We start from the raw sequence: 16741 nt of genomic DNA on the forward strand, positions 1-16741 counted from the left end.
AAAGAGCAAAGGTATGTTATTCCTCTAGGGATCTCATTAGTGCTTAGACTGTTACTTCTGAGAGGTAAACTGGGCAGAGAGAAAAAAAACAAAATATATATATATATATATATATATATATATATACACTAGTCCTAAAGACCGTGTACACTGGCCATTTTCTCCAGTGCAGCGGTCTCACCCACCCGGCCATGCCTCGGTCACGCACACTCCTGTTCGACCACTCCCCCGCCATGGCTGCTCCCGCCCAGTCACACCCCCATCACGGCCGCTCCTGCCCAGCCACGCCCCCCACCACAACTGCTACCACCCCACCATACCCACTTCCGTCCCCACAACACCCACTCCCATCCACCCTTTCTGCTGCCTGATCCTCACTGACAGATCCTTACGACCAGGTATGTGTGTCCTCGCGCATGACAGCTTCGGACAAACATACCTGGCCTTTTATAATATAGGATATATATCAATTTGCAGTCAATTGCGTGGCCATAGACCATATATCTTTGAACACTAATAACTTTTTAATTAATATTTATATGACTATTTTTTTTTATCAGTTTATATGAGTGTAAAGGTTTATTGTATATACAGTATATATATATATATTGAATTTTTATTTTAGCTCTGACCCTTTACTCCAGGGGGCTGAAGCCTTCAGCCTCGCCGGAAACAGTAGTTATGAAGCTGCGGTATAAAGACGGCTGCTCCATAAATTGTCAACTGCCTCTGAGGCTGTGGTCTTCAATCCGACCGATCCTATACTATCGGGGTGATTGACACCCCCTGCTAGTGGCCGATTGGCCGCGAATCTGCAGAAGGCTGCATTGCACAAGCAGTTCACCAGAATTGCTTGTGCAATGATAAGTGCCGACAGCGCATGCTGTCAGCATTTATCGATGTGTAGTGGACATGATACGCTACATCGTATCATGTCCATCCGCACTTTAGTAAATCAGCCCTTAGCTCTTCAATCGTGCTAACACAACTTGCGTTAAATTCAATTAAGCTTAAGTGAATGTGTTTTCTTCCAACTTGTAATACGTGCAAAAATGAATGCTCCTGCTAACATTAGCGCGCCATTTGTAATCTATCCCTGAATGGGGAATTCAAGACTGGGCTAAAATCCCTTTAAGTCAAGCATATTTATCATTGTATATGGAGGCAAGAACTGTTTTACAGTACTCCAGTGATTCCTTTTTCATTTATAATGTGCATTTTATTAGAAAAAAACAAAAAACAACACTCTGGTTTCTAAACTTTCAGCATGTTTGTTGGAAATAATTTAAATCAGATAAGTTAGTACCCGTAAGGTGATCTGGTGATAGCTATCGCACTGTTTCCCTTTTGTACTTAAAAGGAGGATAACATTAATGAGAAACGCTCCATAAATAAGACCCTTGAACTATTTTCATTAAAGAGCCAAGCTAAGAATAGCCCTGGCATGCAGCAGAATTATTCTTTGTATCTGATGAGAAGTCAAGGATCTGTATTCATATACTGAAGGGTAAGATAGTAGTGAAGTAGTATAAGTATAGCAACATGTGGTTTATTGTGAGTAATCCTCTCTTGCTAGTAACATGTAAACATGATTTGTTTTAATAGTAGCGTATTTAATGATTTCATGTTCACTCTCCCTTTCTGGGTACACTTGACAGCTGTCCAGTTTTTTGGCCTGTCCCATGATATAATTGCACTTGGAGTTTGTTGCACATTGTGAAAATCTGTCATCTTATCATTGCAGGACATGATTGCCCAGCTTTCAGACATGGCGTTACTGGTCTTATAAAGAGAGCAAACAATACATTATTTAATGCAAATAATGTAAGTATTATAATTGGAGCCTACCTTAGTAATATAAAAAAATTGCTTCCCCTTTAAAAAGTGTTAAATTTACCTTTCAATGTAGCATAGAAAGTTCACCTCCGGCTGCCCCTGTGCTGAGCGTGCACTATTAAATGTCTCTGCAGCAGTGGTATGTCGGCATAAGAAAATTAAACAAAAAAACAAACAACATATGACACACGGGTGGCTGGGGGAGACATTTTATATGCTACTTTTTTGAGATGCAAGTTAAACACTTTTAAAAGGGCTTATGCAAATTTATTCTCAGCTGAGGCATTTTACATATAAAGATATAAAGATAATAAAATATATTTAATTTGGTGAAATGGCATCTGTGAATCTCCTGCAGTTTACATATTATATTAAATAATATAGGGCTGGATTACGAGTGGCACGATATCGGGTTTATCACGGCTGTTTGCAAGATTTGGATGTAGTGCCCGTATTACAAGTTGAAAGTAAAGGCAATTATTTGACCACAAGTGAATTTAGCGCACGCCGGGATAACAGGTCCTCAGAGCTCTGGTCTTCTGTTTTGCGAAAAATAAAAGTGTAATAAAACACATTAAAAATACATTACAAAGTACAGTTACACTCCTAATAACACTATATAATAATAAAAAAAAAAAAAAAAATATTGCACAAAAAAGTTATAAGGGCTCAAAGAGCTTTAACATAGCGATACATACATACACGTCTAAATATGTATCTGAATTTTTATATGTCTGTACATATGTATTTATACAGTATGTGTATATGTATTTACAGACATATATACACATATAAACACATACAGTATATGCATACATATATAGACATACAATATATAAGTGCATTGGAGCCCTTTGCGGTCAAGTAGATGAAAACATGTAAAAACACATTTATGCTATATTCATATTTAAAGGGATACTAAACCCAATTTTTTTCTTTCATGGTTCAGATAGAGCACGCAATTTTAAGCAACTTTCTAACTTACTCCTATTGTCATTTTTTCTTCGTTCTCTTGCTATCTTCATTTGAAAAAGACATCATCTAAGCTAAGAAAACAGAACATTTTTGGTTTAGAACGCTGGACAGCACTTGCTGATTGGTGGATACATTTAGCCACCAATCAGCAAGCACAACCCAGGTTGTGAACAAAAATGGACCGGCTTCTTTACTTACATTCTTACTTTTCAAATAAAGATAGCAAGAGAATGAAGAAAAATTGATAATAGGAGTAAATTAGAAAGTTGCTTAAAAAGGCATGCTGTATCTGAATCATGGAAGAAAACAATTTGGGTTCATGTGTGTGTGTGTTTGTGTGTAGATATATATTGTAGCAAAATCCTGTCACATATATGTAGAAATATGTATTTATGAATAAATAGAGCATATTATTCTTTGTGAAAAACATTGGGATGTGAAATATTCATATTTTCATGTCTGGTTAGCTCTCTTGATAGTATGCAATTGGGTTTGCTCACCAGTAGGGTGCTTTTTTTTGTTGCTCCATTGACTATGGGGGAATACATTAACAATTTAACTTTTTACTTTCAACTTGTTATACGAGTACAATCTGACGAGTGCAAAAAACGTACTTCTAGCAGAGTTAGCGCACAAGCGGGAGCCATAAATAAGGTTCCTCTTGTAATCTGGCCCATAATGTTTAATATTTTGTGTGCAATTGGCATTGGGTGTTTTGAGGTGTGACAGCTGAACGAGCTATGCAAATAATCGGCGAGAGTGGTCAGTTCTTCTATAGCCTGTTTATTTGATTGCTCTGTTACAAAGTGTTTCTGGAATTTATATTATTTAATTAATACATTTACGGCTAGATTACAAGTCGCGCTCTCACTTGTAATTTAGCCTCACCAGTCCTTATTTTATTAAATAATTATTTTATGTAATCTCTGCGTTAGTTAATTAATTAATTTAGTTATTTATGTGTTTTTTTTACTTACTTATTTATTTGTAAATGTTAGCAACTGTGCCCGGGAGGCCAATCATTTACAATAAACTAGAGATGTGCATTTGGGATGATTCGTGCTTGACAAAATCGAATTGGTCATTCGTTCTTGTCGTTTGGCTAAAAAAAAAAAAATGTACAGGAATGGGTGGAAGGAGTTATATTGTTTGGTTAATAAGCTTCTTTGTTTGTAATGATGTACAGGGGGGCTTACCATTCATGTGTCCCTCGTCCCTGTCCAATCCTGCCATAATATTAATGACTGATGTTATGGACAGCCGCTCTGGCACTAGATACTGGATTTTAGTCATATAGGAGTTGCATGTTCTTTAAACATTGTAAGACAGGCTCTTTTAATTGTTTGAACCCTATAATTTAACCTTTTTGTTAATATTAATTGTCTTTATTTTCTGTTCCCATTTGAAATAACGGCAACAAATTCAAATCCAATGTTCGTCTGAACCGAATGCCTGTATGGATGAATTTCGGCTGAACCGAACATTTAAAATAATTCTGAAACAAATCTGTTGAATTAAACAAATGTTTCGCCTGTGCAAATGTCTACTATAAACTTCCCATTCCATTTTAGCTATAGTTGTGTGTCAAAAAATTCTGTCACCTACAAGACATCTAACTGTTAATTTAATGCTTACTTGTCAACATTTATATCTAAAAACACCATGCTATGTATAAATATCTCTCTTAAAGAAGTGAATGTGTTGGAAATAACCATCATTTTAGAAGCCTCACTTTGAAAAAAATAAATAAATAAAAACATAATTTTACAGAACAATTATGTTTCCCTGAGGATTGAGAGAAACACAAAAGCTTTTTTTTTTCTAAATATGTCAGCTCTTATACATTTCTAATCAGATGGTTTAATAGATACAGCTAAGCATAGGAAGATTACAGGTTAGATATCTTCTCATTTATAGCACTTGCAAGTTAAAAAATTAGAATTAGTAGGTGGATGTGTCGTATAATTAATCCATAATGAGTTTTCTAGTCTTATATACATTACAAATATTGCACATCATTATATGATTTAGTAACAAACACATTAGCTAGGTTTAAACACTTGTGTCCCTTTATTTTGGAAAGTCATGGATGGCCAGATGTTTGTGTGAAGTCTGTCAGTATGATCTAGCTGTACACATTCCAAATCTGCTGACATTTGGAATATCATGTAATTGTTATGATGAAACAAGAGTTTTTTTCTTTTGATTTGCTATGTCCATAACATTCATCACTTAAAGGGACAGTATACACTCATTTTCATATAACTGCATGTAATAGACACTACTATAAAGAATAAGATGCACAGATACTGATATAAAAATCCAGTATAAAACTGTTTAAAAACTTACTTAGAAGCTGTCAGTTTGGCTCTGTTGAAAAGGTAGCTGGAAAGCCCACTGCAAGTGGCAAATAAGACCCTCCCCCTCCCCCTTCTTTTGCATATGAAAAGACCCTTTACACAAACAGGAGCAAGCTGGAGTAGGTAGTCGAGCGTATTCACATAAAACTTTGGGGCTTGGTTAGGAGTCTGAAAATCAGAGCAATGTTATTTAAAAATAAGCAAAACTATACATTAATTTAAAAAAAAAAACTTTATGGGCTATATAAATAGATGATCTACAAAACATTTATGCAAAGAAAAAATGAGTGTATAATGTCCCTTTAAGCCCGATAATAGGGACTTGTGCTTATCTGCCACTTACATATCATGAATTCCTTAAGTCTAGATAAGTGTTCAGGATAAACCAGTAGTATGTGGAATTTTATCAACTGAACTCTAATAAAAACATTTTAAAGGGACATATATGTGCAAAAAACTTTAAAGGTACAGTACAGTCAAAAGTAAACTTGAATGATACAGATAGAACATGCAATTTTAAACAACTTTCCAATTTACTTATATTATCTAATTTCCCTTTTTCTCTTGGTGTAGCTCCTTTAGCAAAAGTATACCAAAAGAATGAAGCAAATTTGATAAGAGAAGTAAAATGGAAAGTTGTTTAAAATATTATGCTCTAACTGAATCATGGAAAAAAAAAAATGTTTTAATTTATTTGCCTGTTTGCAGGCGCGCGATAAATAACCACCCATTACAAGTCGCTGGTTATTGCTACCGCAAGCCTGCAGTAGCAGTTAGGCTTAAAACATTAGCGAGAGGTCAGACCTCTTATTTTTTTAAATGTGACCTAATTGCCCTTAAAATATAGTGTCTAGTGCTTTTTTGGGGGGCTAAAGTTGGCAGGAGTGGGGTGTTAGAAAAAAACTGCACTGAAAAGTTCCTTTACATTGCGGTCTATGGGAACTGGGTGTTCCCTGTAAATATATATGCTTATATACATATATTTATGTGTTAATATGTTTACATACACATATTAACACATAAATATATTTGTATATAATCATATCCATATATATTTATATTTGCTGCCCATCGCTACGCATCTTACCACCTTCGCTGCGCTAGTGAGATACGGCAGGAGAAAGAGGCTCCCATTTGAGCCTATGGAAGCACGCTCTTGTGAGTGCAATGCTTCAGTGCCATGCAAACTCAAGATCTTGTTCTCATTGTACCTCATTTGTAATACCGGAGCACATTAGCGTTCACTGGTATTACATTAGAGCGCAAATATCGCTTTAGTGAAAGCGTTATTTTGCGCTCCACTGCCCCTTAATCCCTGCAAAAGGTGTTGATCACATAGTTAAAGTCAGCACCATAGCAGCAATGCACTATGCATATATCAAGCAATCACCAGCTAGGTCCCAGTAGTGCACTGCTCCTATTGAGCCTACCTAGATATGCTTTTCAAAAAGTGAGCAAAGTAAATTTGATAACAGAAGTAGCTTGAAACGTTTTTAAAATTGTATGTTCTAGCTAAATAATTAAGGTTTAATTTTGACTTTACTGTCCCATTAAAGCATTTTATTTTTGCACGTTTATCCATTTAAACTGTTACAGCATCAAAACATAATTTCTGATTTTTGGATGAAAAGAAGGTTGTTGGTAAACAGAATAATACAGAATATTACAGCTCCCAGTAATTGTATAATTTATGGTACAGTCTTTGTTTGAGTGGTCTGTCCTGCTGTTCCTCCATCCTCTATTAATATCCTGAGACCACTCAGACCAAAAGGCCTGTTTATCAAATGTCTGTTGGACCTGATCCAGCAGTGCGGATCAGGTCCGACAGACATCACTGAAGGCGGAGAGCAATACGCTCTCCATATTCAGCATTGCACCAGCAGCTCTTGTGAGCTGCTGGTACAACCCCGCCCCCTGCAGACTGGCGGCCAATGGGCCACCAGCAGGGAGGTGTCAATCAACCTGATCGTACTCGATTGGGTTGAATTCCGGCGATGTCTGTCCGCCTGCTCAGAGCAGGCGGACAGGGTTATGGAGCAGCGGTATTTAGACCGCTGCTTCATAACTGCTGTTTCTGGCGAGTCTGAAGACTCGCCAGTAACACAGGCCCACAAGCTCCATTCGGAGCTTGATAAATGGGCCTCCAAGCCAAGATAACCTAAACTGTGCCCATTATTGCCCAAACTCTGTCTCCTAGATCCCATCCTTAGATATCTTGCCCTCCACCCTGTGCCCAGTTTAGCACAGTGTAAAAATATACAAAATATGTATTTATTTATTTGCAATAGGTAGGAACATGGTTTAAAAAAAAAAAAAAAAAAAAAACCTTTTTTATATTTTGAAAAACTCAACAGTAAGAAAGATGCTATTGTGAGAAGTTCTAAGATTTTTTTATTGTTATTAAAAGACCTTTTTAACGTCAGCCCTGAAATCATGCAAGTGAATGCAGAAAGAAGGTGCACTTGTTGACTCCTCAGGATATGACAAGCTGAGAGCAAGCATATAGTATGTAGGTTTCATGTCAACCCTTAACATTCTGTTATGACCACCTTGTATCAATAAAGTCACAGCAACAGTACTTTACTACAGTGTTTCTCAACTGTGGTCCTCAAGTACCCTTAACAGGCCAGATTTTCATTATAGCTAAAGTAGAGCATAGGTGATATAATCAGCATGTTAGGGCATGTTAGTAACCATGGTTACTGATCAGCTGATTATTTTGGCTATGCTTCTAGTTCAGCTATAATGAAAACCTGGTCTGTTGGGGTGCTTGAGAACCGTGGTTGAGAAACACTGCTTTACTATTAACCAGACTCTAGGTCAGTGTTAGAAGACTTTGGTACAGCAGTGAGATTAGGTAAGATCATGGTCAGAGAGAGATGTGCTCTACCATGAATGAACAGCAGCTCAGCAGCTTGTTCTGTGGTGAGTTACTACCTAGGAGCAGCCTCTTTTAGCCCAGTTGTGCTTTTCACAGAGGAAAACTTTACGTAAGTATATCAGTCTAATCCTGCCGAGTAAGGTCAGTCCAGCCCTGAAATACGAGGCAATTCTCCTCTGAACAAGGAACATGACAACCCAAGACAATCTTTTTGGCCTTCGGTGGGCCTCATCAGTGAGGTGCAACCATATTTCTCTTACTACACTGGGCAAGACGTCCACATCTGGTTCCCCCCATCACACTTAGGGAGACCTCCCCAGGATCATAATAAAAATGCATACAAAGAAAAAAGCGCTCTAACAGGAATAAACAAAAGCTCAGCAGCTTTTTCTATGATGAGTTACCACCTAGGAGCAGCCTAGGGAGAGAGGAGTCAGATAATATTGGGAAGTCTTAAGTGTTTGCAATATAAGTATTATCTTTCAAGGGAGCTGTACTACAAAACTATTCATATGAAACCCAGACTGCTATAGAAAGTTAGTTGTTTGGGAAACGGATTAAGATCATTGACTTAGTTTATTTTCAACTGAGTACATTTCTACCTTCCAAGCCAATTTTTTGTCTGTTATTTCTGTTTCCTAAATTTTTAAATATGATGAGTACATTTGTTATATTTCTACTATATACATCCTTTTCTTTTTGTTTTTAGTGTTTCATATCCTCATACATGGTTTTCTCTTACTTCTTCTTTTACTGTATTACCTATTGATTCTTTTGTTTATACTCTTCTCTTTTTTATTGTTATTGTATTTATAGACTATTGCTGCTAAAACATATTTCTATTCTCACAGTCTTATAGATATATAAAAGCTATGGTAAAGCACACACTGATATATAGATAGATAGAAAAGCTATATGGACAAAAGTATGTGGACACCCCTACTAATTGTTAAATTCAGGTGCTTCAGCCACACCCATTGCTAAGCGCATAGCTATGAAGTCTCCATAGACAAACATTCACAGTACAACGGTTCATATTGAGTTCAGTGACTTTAAATTTGGCACTGTCATAGGATAGCAACTTTCTGCAAATTCCTGCCCTACTAGACTTGCCCTGGTCAATTGTAAGTGCTATTATTGTAAAGTGGAAGCATATAGGAACAACAAAAGCCCAGACAATGAAGTGGTAGAAACTCACAGAGTGGAGCCATAGTCGTGAAGCATGTAGCACATATAAATGAACTGTGTTTCAGGAGATCATGAAATGGGTTTCCATGGCCGAGCAGCTATTATTATTATTATCAGGTATTTGTAGAGCGCCAACAGATTCCGCAGCGCTGATATACACAAGCCTCTCATAAACATGGGCAATGCCAAGCATCAGGTAGAGTGGTGTAAAGCACACTGCCAATGGACTCTGGAGCAGTGGAAATATGTTATCTGGAGTAAGGAATCACACGTCACTTTGTTGCAGTCCGATGGAAGCATCTGGGTCAAATGAATGCACAGTACCTGCTGTAAATTTTGGAAGAAGGAAGAATAATGCTGTTTTTTTTAGGGTTTGGGTTAGGCCTTTCATTTCAGTGAAGGGTCATCTTATTGCAACAGGATACAAAAAGATTTTAGAGAAATGGTTACTTTCAACTTTGTGTCAAGTTTGGGGAAGGCCCTTTTATGTTCCAGCTTACATCTATTATAAAATTTGATTCATACTGGCAGTGTCCTTTGTTGAAGAAGCAGCAATGCACTACTGCAACCACCAATCACTAGCTAGGTATTTTTTCAACAAAGGATTCCAAGAGAACATAAAATAAGTAAATTGTTTAAAATTGTATGTTCTATTTGAATCATAAAAGAAAATTATTTGGTTTAATTTACCTTTAATGCCCATGGTGTTGAAGTGGGATATCCAACAAGCTCATTATAGGTGTGATGGCCATGTGTCCTTTTAGCCATATAGGGGCCGATTTATAAAAGTGCGAGCGGACATGATACGATGTTACATATCATGTCTGCCGCACATTGATACATGCCAACACGCTGTCAGCATTTATCATTGCACAAGCAGTTGTGAACTGCTTTTGCAATGCCACCCCCTGCAGATTCGCCATTCGGACGCTAGCAGGGGGTGTCGATCAGCCCGATCGTTCAATATCGTGTGGATTTATGCCCCCTGCAGATTCGCGGCCAATCGGACGCTAGCAGGGGGTGTTCATCAGCCCGATCGTTTAGGATTGTGCGGATTGATGTCCGCAGCCTCAGAGCAGGTGGACAAGTTATGGAGCAGCGGTCTTTAGACTGCTGCTTCATAACTGCTGTTTCCCGCAAGCTTCGGAGCTTGATAATTTGGCCCCTTAGAGTATGTTTATCTGTTCTGCAGTTAGTCATGTCTATGAGTAGAGCTTGTTAACAGCCGAAACGCGTTAGACACTAGTCCTGCTGAGAGACTATGGGGCATATTTATCAAGCTCCGAATGGAGCTTGATGCCCCGTGTTTCTGGCGAGCCTGCAGGCTCGCCAGAAACAGCAGTTATGAAGCAGCGGTCACAAAGACTGCTGCTTCATAACCTGTCTGCCTGCTCTGAGCAGGCGGACAGACAACGCTGGAAATCAACCCGATCGAGTACGAGATTGACACCTATTGACCGCGAGTCTGCAGGGGGCGGCGTTGCACCAGCAGCTCTTGTAAACTTCTGGTGCAATGCTGAATATGGCGAGCTTATTGCTCGCCGTATTCAGCGAGGTCTGTCGGACCTGATCCGCACTGTCGGATCAGTCCGACAGACCTTGATAAATATGGGCTTTTGTCTTTGTTTTTACTTTTTTATGAAGTGGTATCCTGCTCCAAATAAATAAAGTTCTTTTTCTAAAAAAACGCCTAGAGGTTTGCCAGAGTTTTTCTGTTACTGATATGTATATGTGACCTTACTTTTATTAAGGCTTTTATATGCATGAGTAGTGCCAGCTAGCAACTTATTTTTTTTTTTTTTTAGCTTTATTCTCGTGGAAGCGTCTTTGTTCTGGCTGGCCTCTAGCTCAAAGAAAGAGCATCTAGATAGTAATAACTGTTTTAATATAAGCATTTGGCTGCTGAATATATATATATATATATATATATATATATATATAAAATCATTTATATAATTCCCTAATTCTATTTGGGTACAAAAGATTCTAACTTCAGTTCTTGGTGCCATTACTAAATTAATGTTTGTCTTAAATGATCTTGGCATACTTATCAACATTTGAAAATAAAATCTAGGGACATTATTAGGCACATAACATATTAAATTATTTAGTCTGTCAACTGCAGGAAATTCAGAGATGTACAGTGTGGGACAATTTTACCCATGGAAGAGGAGGCCTTAAACTGGGGCTTTCTTGGGTACACAAAAAACTTTTACCATAAACAAGAAAACAAAAAACGTTAATAGCTTTATAGAAGCATGCGCACCATTTATCACAGTGCTCTAGACAAGAGTATAGGACAAACCCTTTTAAGAAATGATGTATTCTTGCCATAGGGTCATTATTGGCTGAAATTCATGTGAGCTTGCCAGGCATTGTGAAATGCAGAATGTTGATGATTTGCACACCAGACCTCTAGCTACAGTTAACATATAGGAGCATATTTATCAAGCCCCGTATGGAGCTTGAGGCCCCTTGTTAAAGACCGCTGCTCCATAACTTGTCCGCCTGTTCGGCGGTGGACAGAAATCAATTTGATTGGGTTGATTGACGCCCCCTGCTAGCCGCCGATTGGCCGCAAATTTGCAGGGGGCGGCATTGCACCAGCGGCGTATGCTGTTGGCATTTATCAATGTGTAGCGATGTGCAGTGGACATGATACTCTACTTCGTATCATGTCCGCTCGCACATTGTTAATAATGCCCCATAGACTACAGCATCTAATTGTAAAATGTGAGGGCAGCCAGGTGTTTGAATGTAACAGGCTTGCAATGTTTGTACAATTCACCAGTGTATCTATACTTAACTGGTACACAATAAAAAATAACAAACCCTCATATATATATTTTTTTTATAATGAGAAAAACAGCATTTTTTGGAGTGAACAATTGTATTTGCAAGGTCTCTTATAAGTATAATTTGTCTTTAATAAATACACATGTATTAATAAGATTGTAGTTTACAGGGACATTAAGGCAGTTTTTGGGGAGCTACGTGTTTTGAAGAAAAAAAAAACAGCACTGAAAAGTGCCTTTACATTGCAGTCTTTGGGAGCTGTGTGTTCCCTGTAAATATACAGGGAGTGCAGAATTATTAGGCAAGTTGTATTTTTGAGGATTAATTTTATTATTGAACAACAACCATGTTCTCAATGAACCCAAAAAACTCATTAATATCAAAGCTGAATAGTTTTGGAAGTAGTTTTTAGTTTGCTTTTAGTTATAGCTATTTTAGGGGGATATCTGTGTGTGCTGGTGACTATTACTGTGCATAATTATTAGGCAACTTAACAAAAAACAAATATATACCCATTTCAATTATTTATTTTTACCAGTGAAACCAATATAACATCTCAACATTCACAAATATACATTTCTGACATTCAAAAACAAAACAAAAACAAATCAGTGACCAATATAGCCACCTTTCTTTGCAAGGACACTCAAAAGCCTGCCATCCATGGATTCTGTCAGTGTTTTGATCTGTTCCCCATCAACATTGCGTGCAGCAGCAACCACAGCCTCCCAGACACTGTTCAGAAAGGTGTACTGTTTTCCCTCCTTGTAAATCTCACATTTGATGATGGACCACAGGTTCTCAATGGGGTTCAGATCAGGTGAACAAGGAGGCCATGTCATTAGATTTTCTTCTTTTATACCCTTTCTTGCCAGCCACGCTGTGGAGTACTTGGACGCGTGTGATGGAGCATTGTCCTGCATGAAAATCATGTTTTTCTTGAAGGATGCAGACTTCTTCCTGTACCACTGCTTGAAGAAGGTGTCTTCCAGAAACTGGCAGTAGGACTGGGAGTTGAGCTTGACTCCATCCTCAACCCGAAAAGGCCCCACAAGCTCATCTTTGATGATACCAGCCCAAACCAGTACTCCACCTCCACCTTGCTGGCGTCTGAGTCGAACTGGAGCTCTCTGCCCTTTACCAATCCATCCACAGGCCCATCCATCTGGCCCATCAAGACTCACTCTCATTTCATCAGTCCATAAAACCTTAGAAAAATCAGTCTTGAGATATTTCTTGGCCCAGTCTTGACGTTTCAGCTTGTGTGTCTTGTTCAGTGATGGTCGTCTTTCAGCCTTTCTTACCTTGGCCATGTCTCTGAGTATTGCACACCTTGTGCTTTTGGCAGCTGCACGCTTGACTTTTCTCAGTTCATGGGCAGTTATTTTGCGCCTTGGTTTTTCCACACGCTTCTTGCGACCCTGTTGACTATTTTGAATGAAACGCTTGATTGTTCGATGATCAAGCTTCAGAAGCTTTGCAATTTTAAGAGTGCTGCATCCCTCTGCAAGATATCTCACTATTTTTGACTTTTCTGAGCCTGTCAAGTCCTTCTTTTGACCCATTTTGCCAAAGGAAAGGAAGTTGCCTAATAATTATGCACACCTGATATAGGGTGTTGATGTCATTAGACCACACCCCTTCTCATTACAGAGATGCACATCACCTAATATGCTTATTGGCTTTCGAGCCTATACAGCTTGGAGTAAGACAACATGCATAAAGAGGATGATGTGGTCAAAATACTCATTTGCCTAATAATTCTGCACTCCCTGTATATGTATATGCTTATATACATATATATATATATATATATATATATATATATATATATATATATATTTATGTGTTAATATTTATATATATGTGTATATACACATATTAACACTTAAATATATATGTATATAATCATATACATATATATTTCAAATTGCTGCCCATCGCTGCACGACTTACACCCTTCGCTGCACTATTTCTCATGCCATGCATGCTCTTGTGAGCACAATGCTTCAGAGCGATGCCAACGCATTCGCATTGCACCTCACTTGTAATTCCAGCGCACATTTGCGTTCGCTGCTATTACTAAGTTTATTGCATATATCTCTTTCGTGAAAGCGATAGTTTATGCTTAACTTGTAATCTGGCCCTATATAAAGGCTATAACTATTTATACATTTAAAGCAATGAAAATATCAAGAGAATAATATGCACTGCAATGTTGTAATTTAGTTATCAAGGGTTTAGAGTTACCGTTCTTGTTATCTAATTTAAGGAAAGTTATAAATGAGCTATTAAAGTAGAAATCTCACAGAGTAAAATGTCTCCTTAAGCTTGTTTTTGAAAAGACCACCATTAGTTAATACAAAGTTTAAGATAATATGTATTTAGCACCTTTTCCAAGCCATTTCCAAAACACTTTTTGAGGAGTTTGAGGTGTGAGGGTAATATTTTATGTGACACACTACATCTACACTTCACATGCACTATAGGATTGTGCACTGTGCATGAGAATAGGACAGCATGCTCTGCAACCAGTGCAATATATCTACTCTCTACACTTCCTTGTATTTTATGGTTTGGGAGCGCTGTTCTGCTATCTGCTATATCTACCTTATTACTGTCCTAGATTTACAACCACTTAGCCACACCCTGGAATACCACAACAACACCCACTATCTCACCCAGCTCTGTCCAAGTCACCACTGGCCCACCTTGACCTCTCTCTTTTGTCAGAGCACCTACCACGAGTTGCTCTGGCTCAGCCCCCAACCTCCTGGTTCTGGATACAATGTAGTACATTTTAGGATGTATGTAAGTGGAAGGCCTTCTTTGTGGTTGCATCTGTTGCTTCTTATATCTCTCTATACAGCACTGCAAGCACTTGGTGCATCTGCACTCTAAGCTTTTTCTTTTTCATCTTCCCAGCACTGATGACATTTGCAGAGGCTGTTCCTGTTTCAATTTCTTCCACACAGACACCCCCTCCACCCCAGAAATAAATTTAAATAAATTAAATCAAATTCCAATCAAACTTTTTCATAAAAGGCCCAATAAACTATATCTCTAGAACTAACTGTCTGGCCCAGAGCACTAGTAGGCAGACTTTCAGAGAGCTTAATGTTTATTTTATGGCTCACTTTATATGTAATATTTAAATTTGTGATTATTGCTTTTTATAGTTTTAACACACCCAAAACAGGACACATGTTTGTTTTGTGATTTTACAAAATGTTTAACAACAATTAAGGGCAACTGATAATACATTTGCATCACATGTATACAATGTTACAGCAGGGATAGTGCCATGGTTACAATGTCACAATGATGTAAAATAATGCAGCCCAGTCATCAATAGGAATAGCCCTTACTCTAACTTTTGATTTAATAATTTGTACCTTGTATTACATAGACTTTACTTTTTTAAAATTTCCATTACTGGAATAAGCAACAACAATCTTTGTTAAAATGTAAATAACTGTTAATAAAATCTTGGCCTAAAATGGCTTATGTTCCTTTAATCAAAACTGCTGAAACATTGTTAACATATACATTTTACAAAAAAAGGTATATTGAGTTATTTTTATTTTAATGGACAATTAAATCCAATAGAATTACATAATCGACAAATGCATGATAAAAAAACAAAAAAAAACAAACAAACAATGCACTGTCACTCTAAATTTCATATTTGCAGATTATTTTTTTTACTGACAAATTTCAAAATTCCCTTCCCTGCTCCCTATATCATGTGACAGCCGTCAGCGAACCACAGACATTCTTGCACATGCTCAGTAAAAGCTGGTGCTTCATAAAGTGTGCATAATAAAATATTGTGCAGTTTGATAATGTAAAAAAGGTTAATGTTTTTTTTTTTTATTGCATGCCTTTTTCTGAATCATGAGTTTAATTTTGATTTCGTTATTCCTTTTTAATATACTTTCCTATAGAACCAAGCATCCTGTTGGAAAAGTCAGATTCTTGGTTGTATGAGACAAAAAAACTCTATTACAGGATGCCATGTTGCCATGGTGATAAGAGATTTGAAACGGTCAAGAGGCTTTGCAAAGCTGGACATCAAACAATTTACCTATGATGATATTTCAACAGTAGAGGCTTTTGTGCATATCGTACACAGTAAAGTGTGTTAACTAATGGTCAATGGGCTTTTTAAGTACACCAATGTATTGTTAAAGGGATATAACACAGAATTAAAGCATTCCTTGGTGGTCTCAGGAGCATCAATTCACTACTGGGAAGTAGCAGTTTTTTGGTGGTTAAAGGGACATGAAACACAAATCTTTTCTTTCAATACTTAGAAAGGGCATCCAATTTTAAACAACTTTCCAAATTACTTCTATTATGTAATTTGCTTCATTCTCTTGAAATACTTTGTTGAAAAGAATATCTAAAAGGTAGCTGCTGATTGGTAGCTGCACCCATGTGCATTGCTATTTCTTCAACAAAGGAAATCTGACGAATGAAGCACATTAAATAATATAAGAAATTTGGAATGTTGTTTAAAATGGTATTTTCTGAATCATGAAAGATTCTTTTTGGTTTTCATGTCCCTTTAAATACATAAACCTCTTGCCATTGGCTCACCAGATGTGATCAGCTAGGTCCCAGTAGTGCAGGGGTTAAACACATAGTTATATGCAAGCAATAGTGCAACTTATGCTCTAACCCAAGCTAAACATGGGCAATC

At 37.5% G+C, this 16741-nt stretch overlaps 1 protein-coding gene across 6 annotated transcripts in view; it reads left to right on the top strand.

Moving 5' to 3' along the window:
- SNCAIP (synuclein alpha interacting protein) overlaps positions 1-16741 on the top strand; it is a 462588-nt gene that overhangs the window by 59664 nt on the left and 386183 nt on the right. The window contains exon 1 of one of the 6 annotated variants that reach the window (XM_053701603.1): positions 1810-1824. The exons of the other annotated variants lie outside the window; for them this stretch is intronic. The gene's annotated coding sequence lies outside the window, so the exon portion shown is untranslated. Of the gene's footprint in view, positions 1-1809; positions 1825-16741 lie in introns of those variants that run through there. 6 annotated transcript variants of the gene reach the window in all.

This window comes from Bombina bombina, chromosome 2 (assembly GCF_027579735.1).
Source record: "Bombina bombina isolate aBomBom1 chromosome 2, aBomBom1.pri, whole genome shotgun sequence".
Lineage (NCBI taxonomy): Eukaryota > Metazoa > Chordata > Amphibia > Anura > Bombinatoridae > Bombina > Bombina bombina.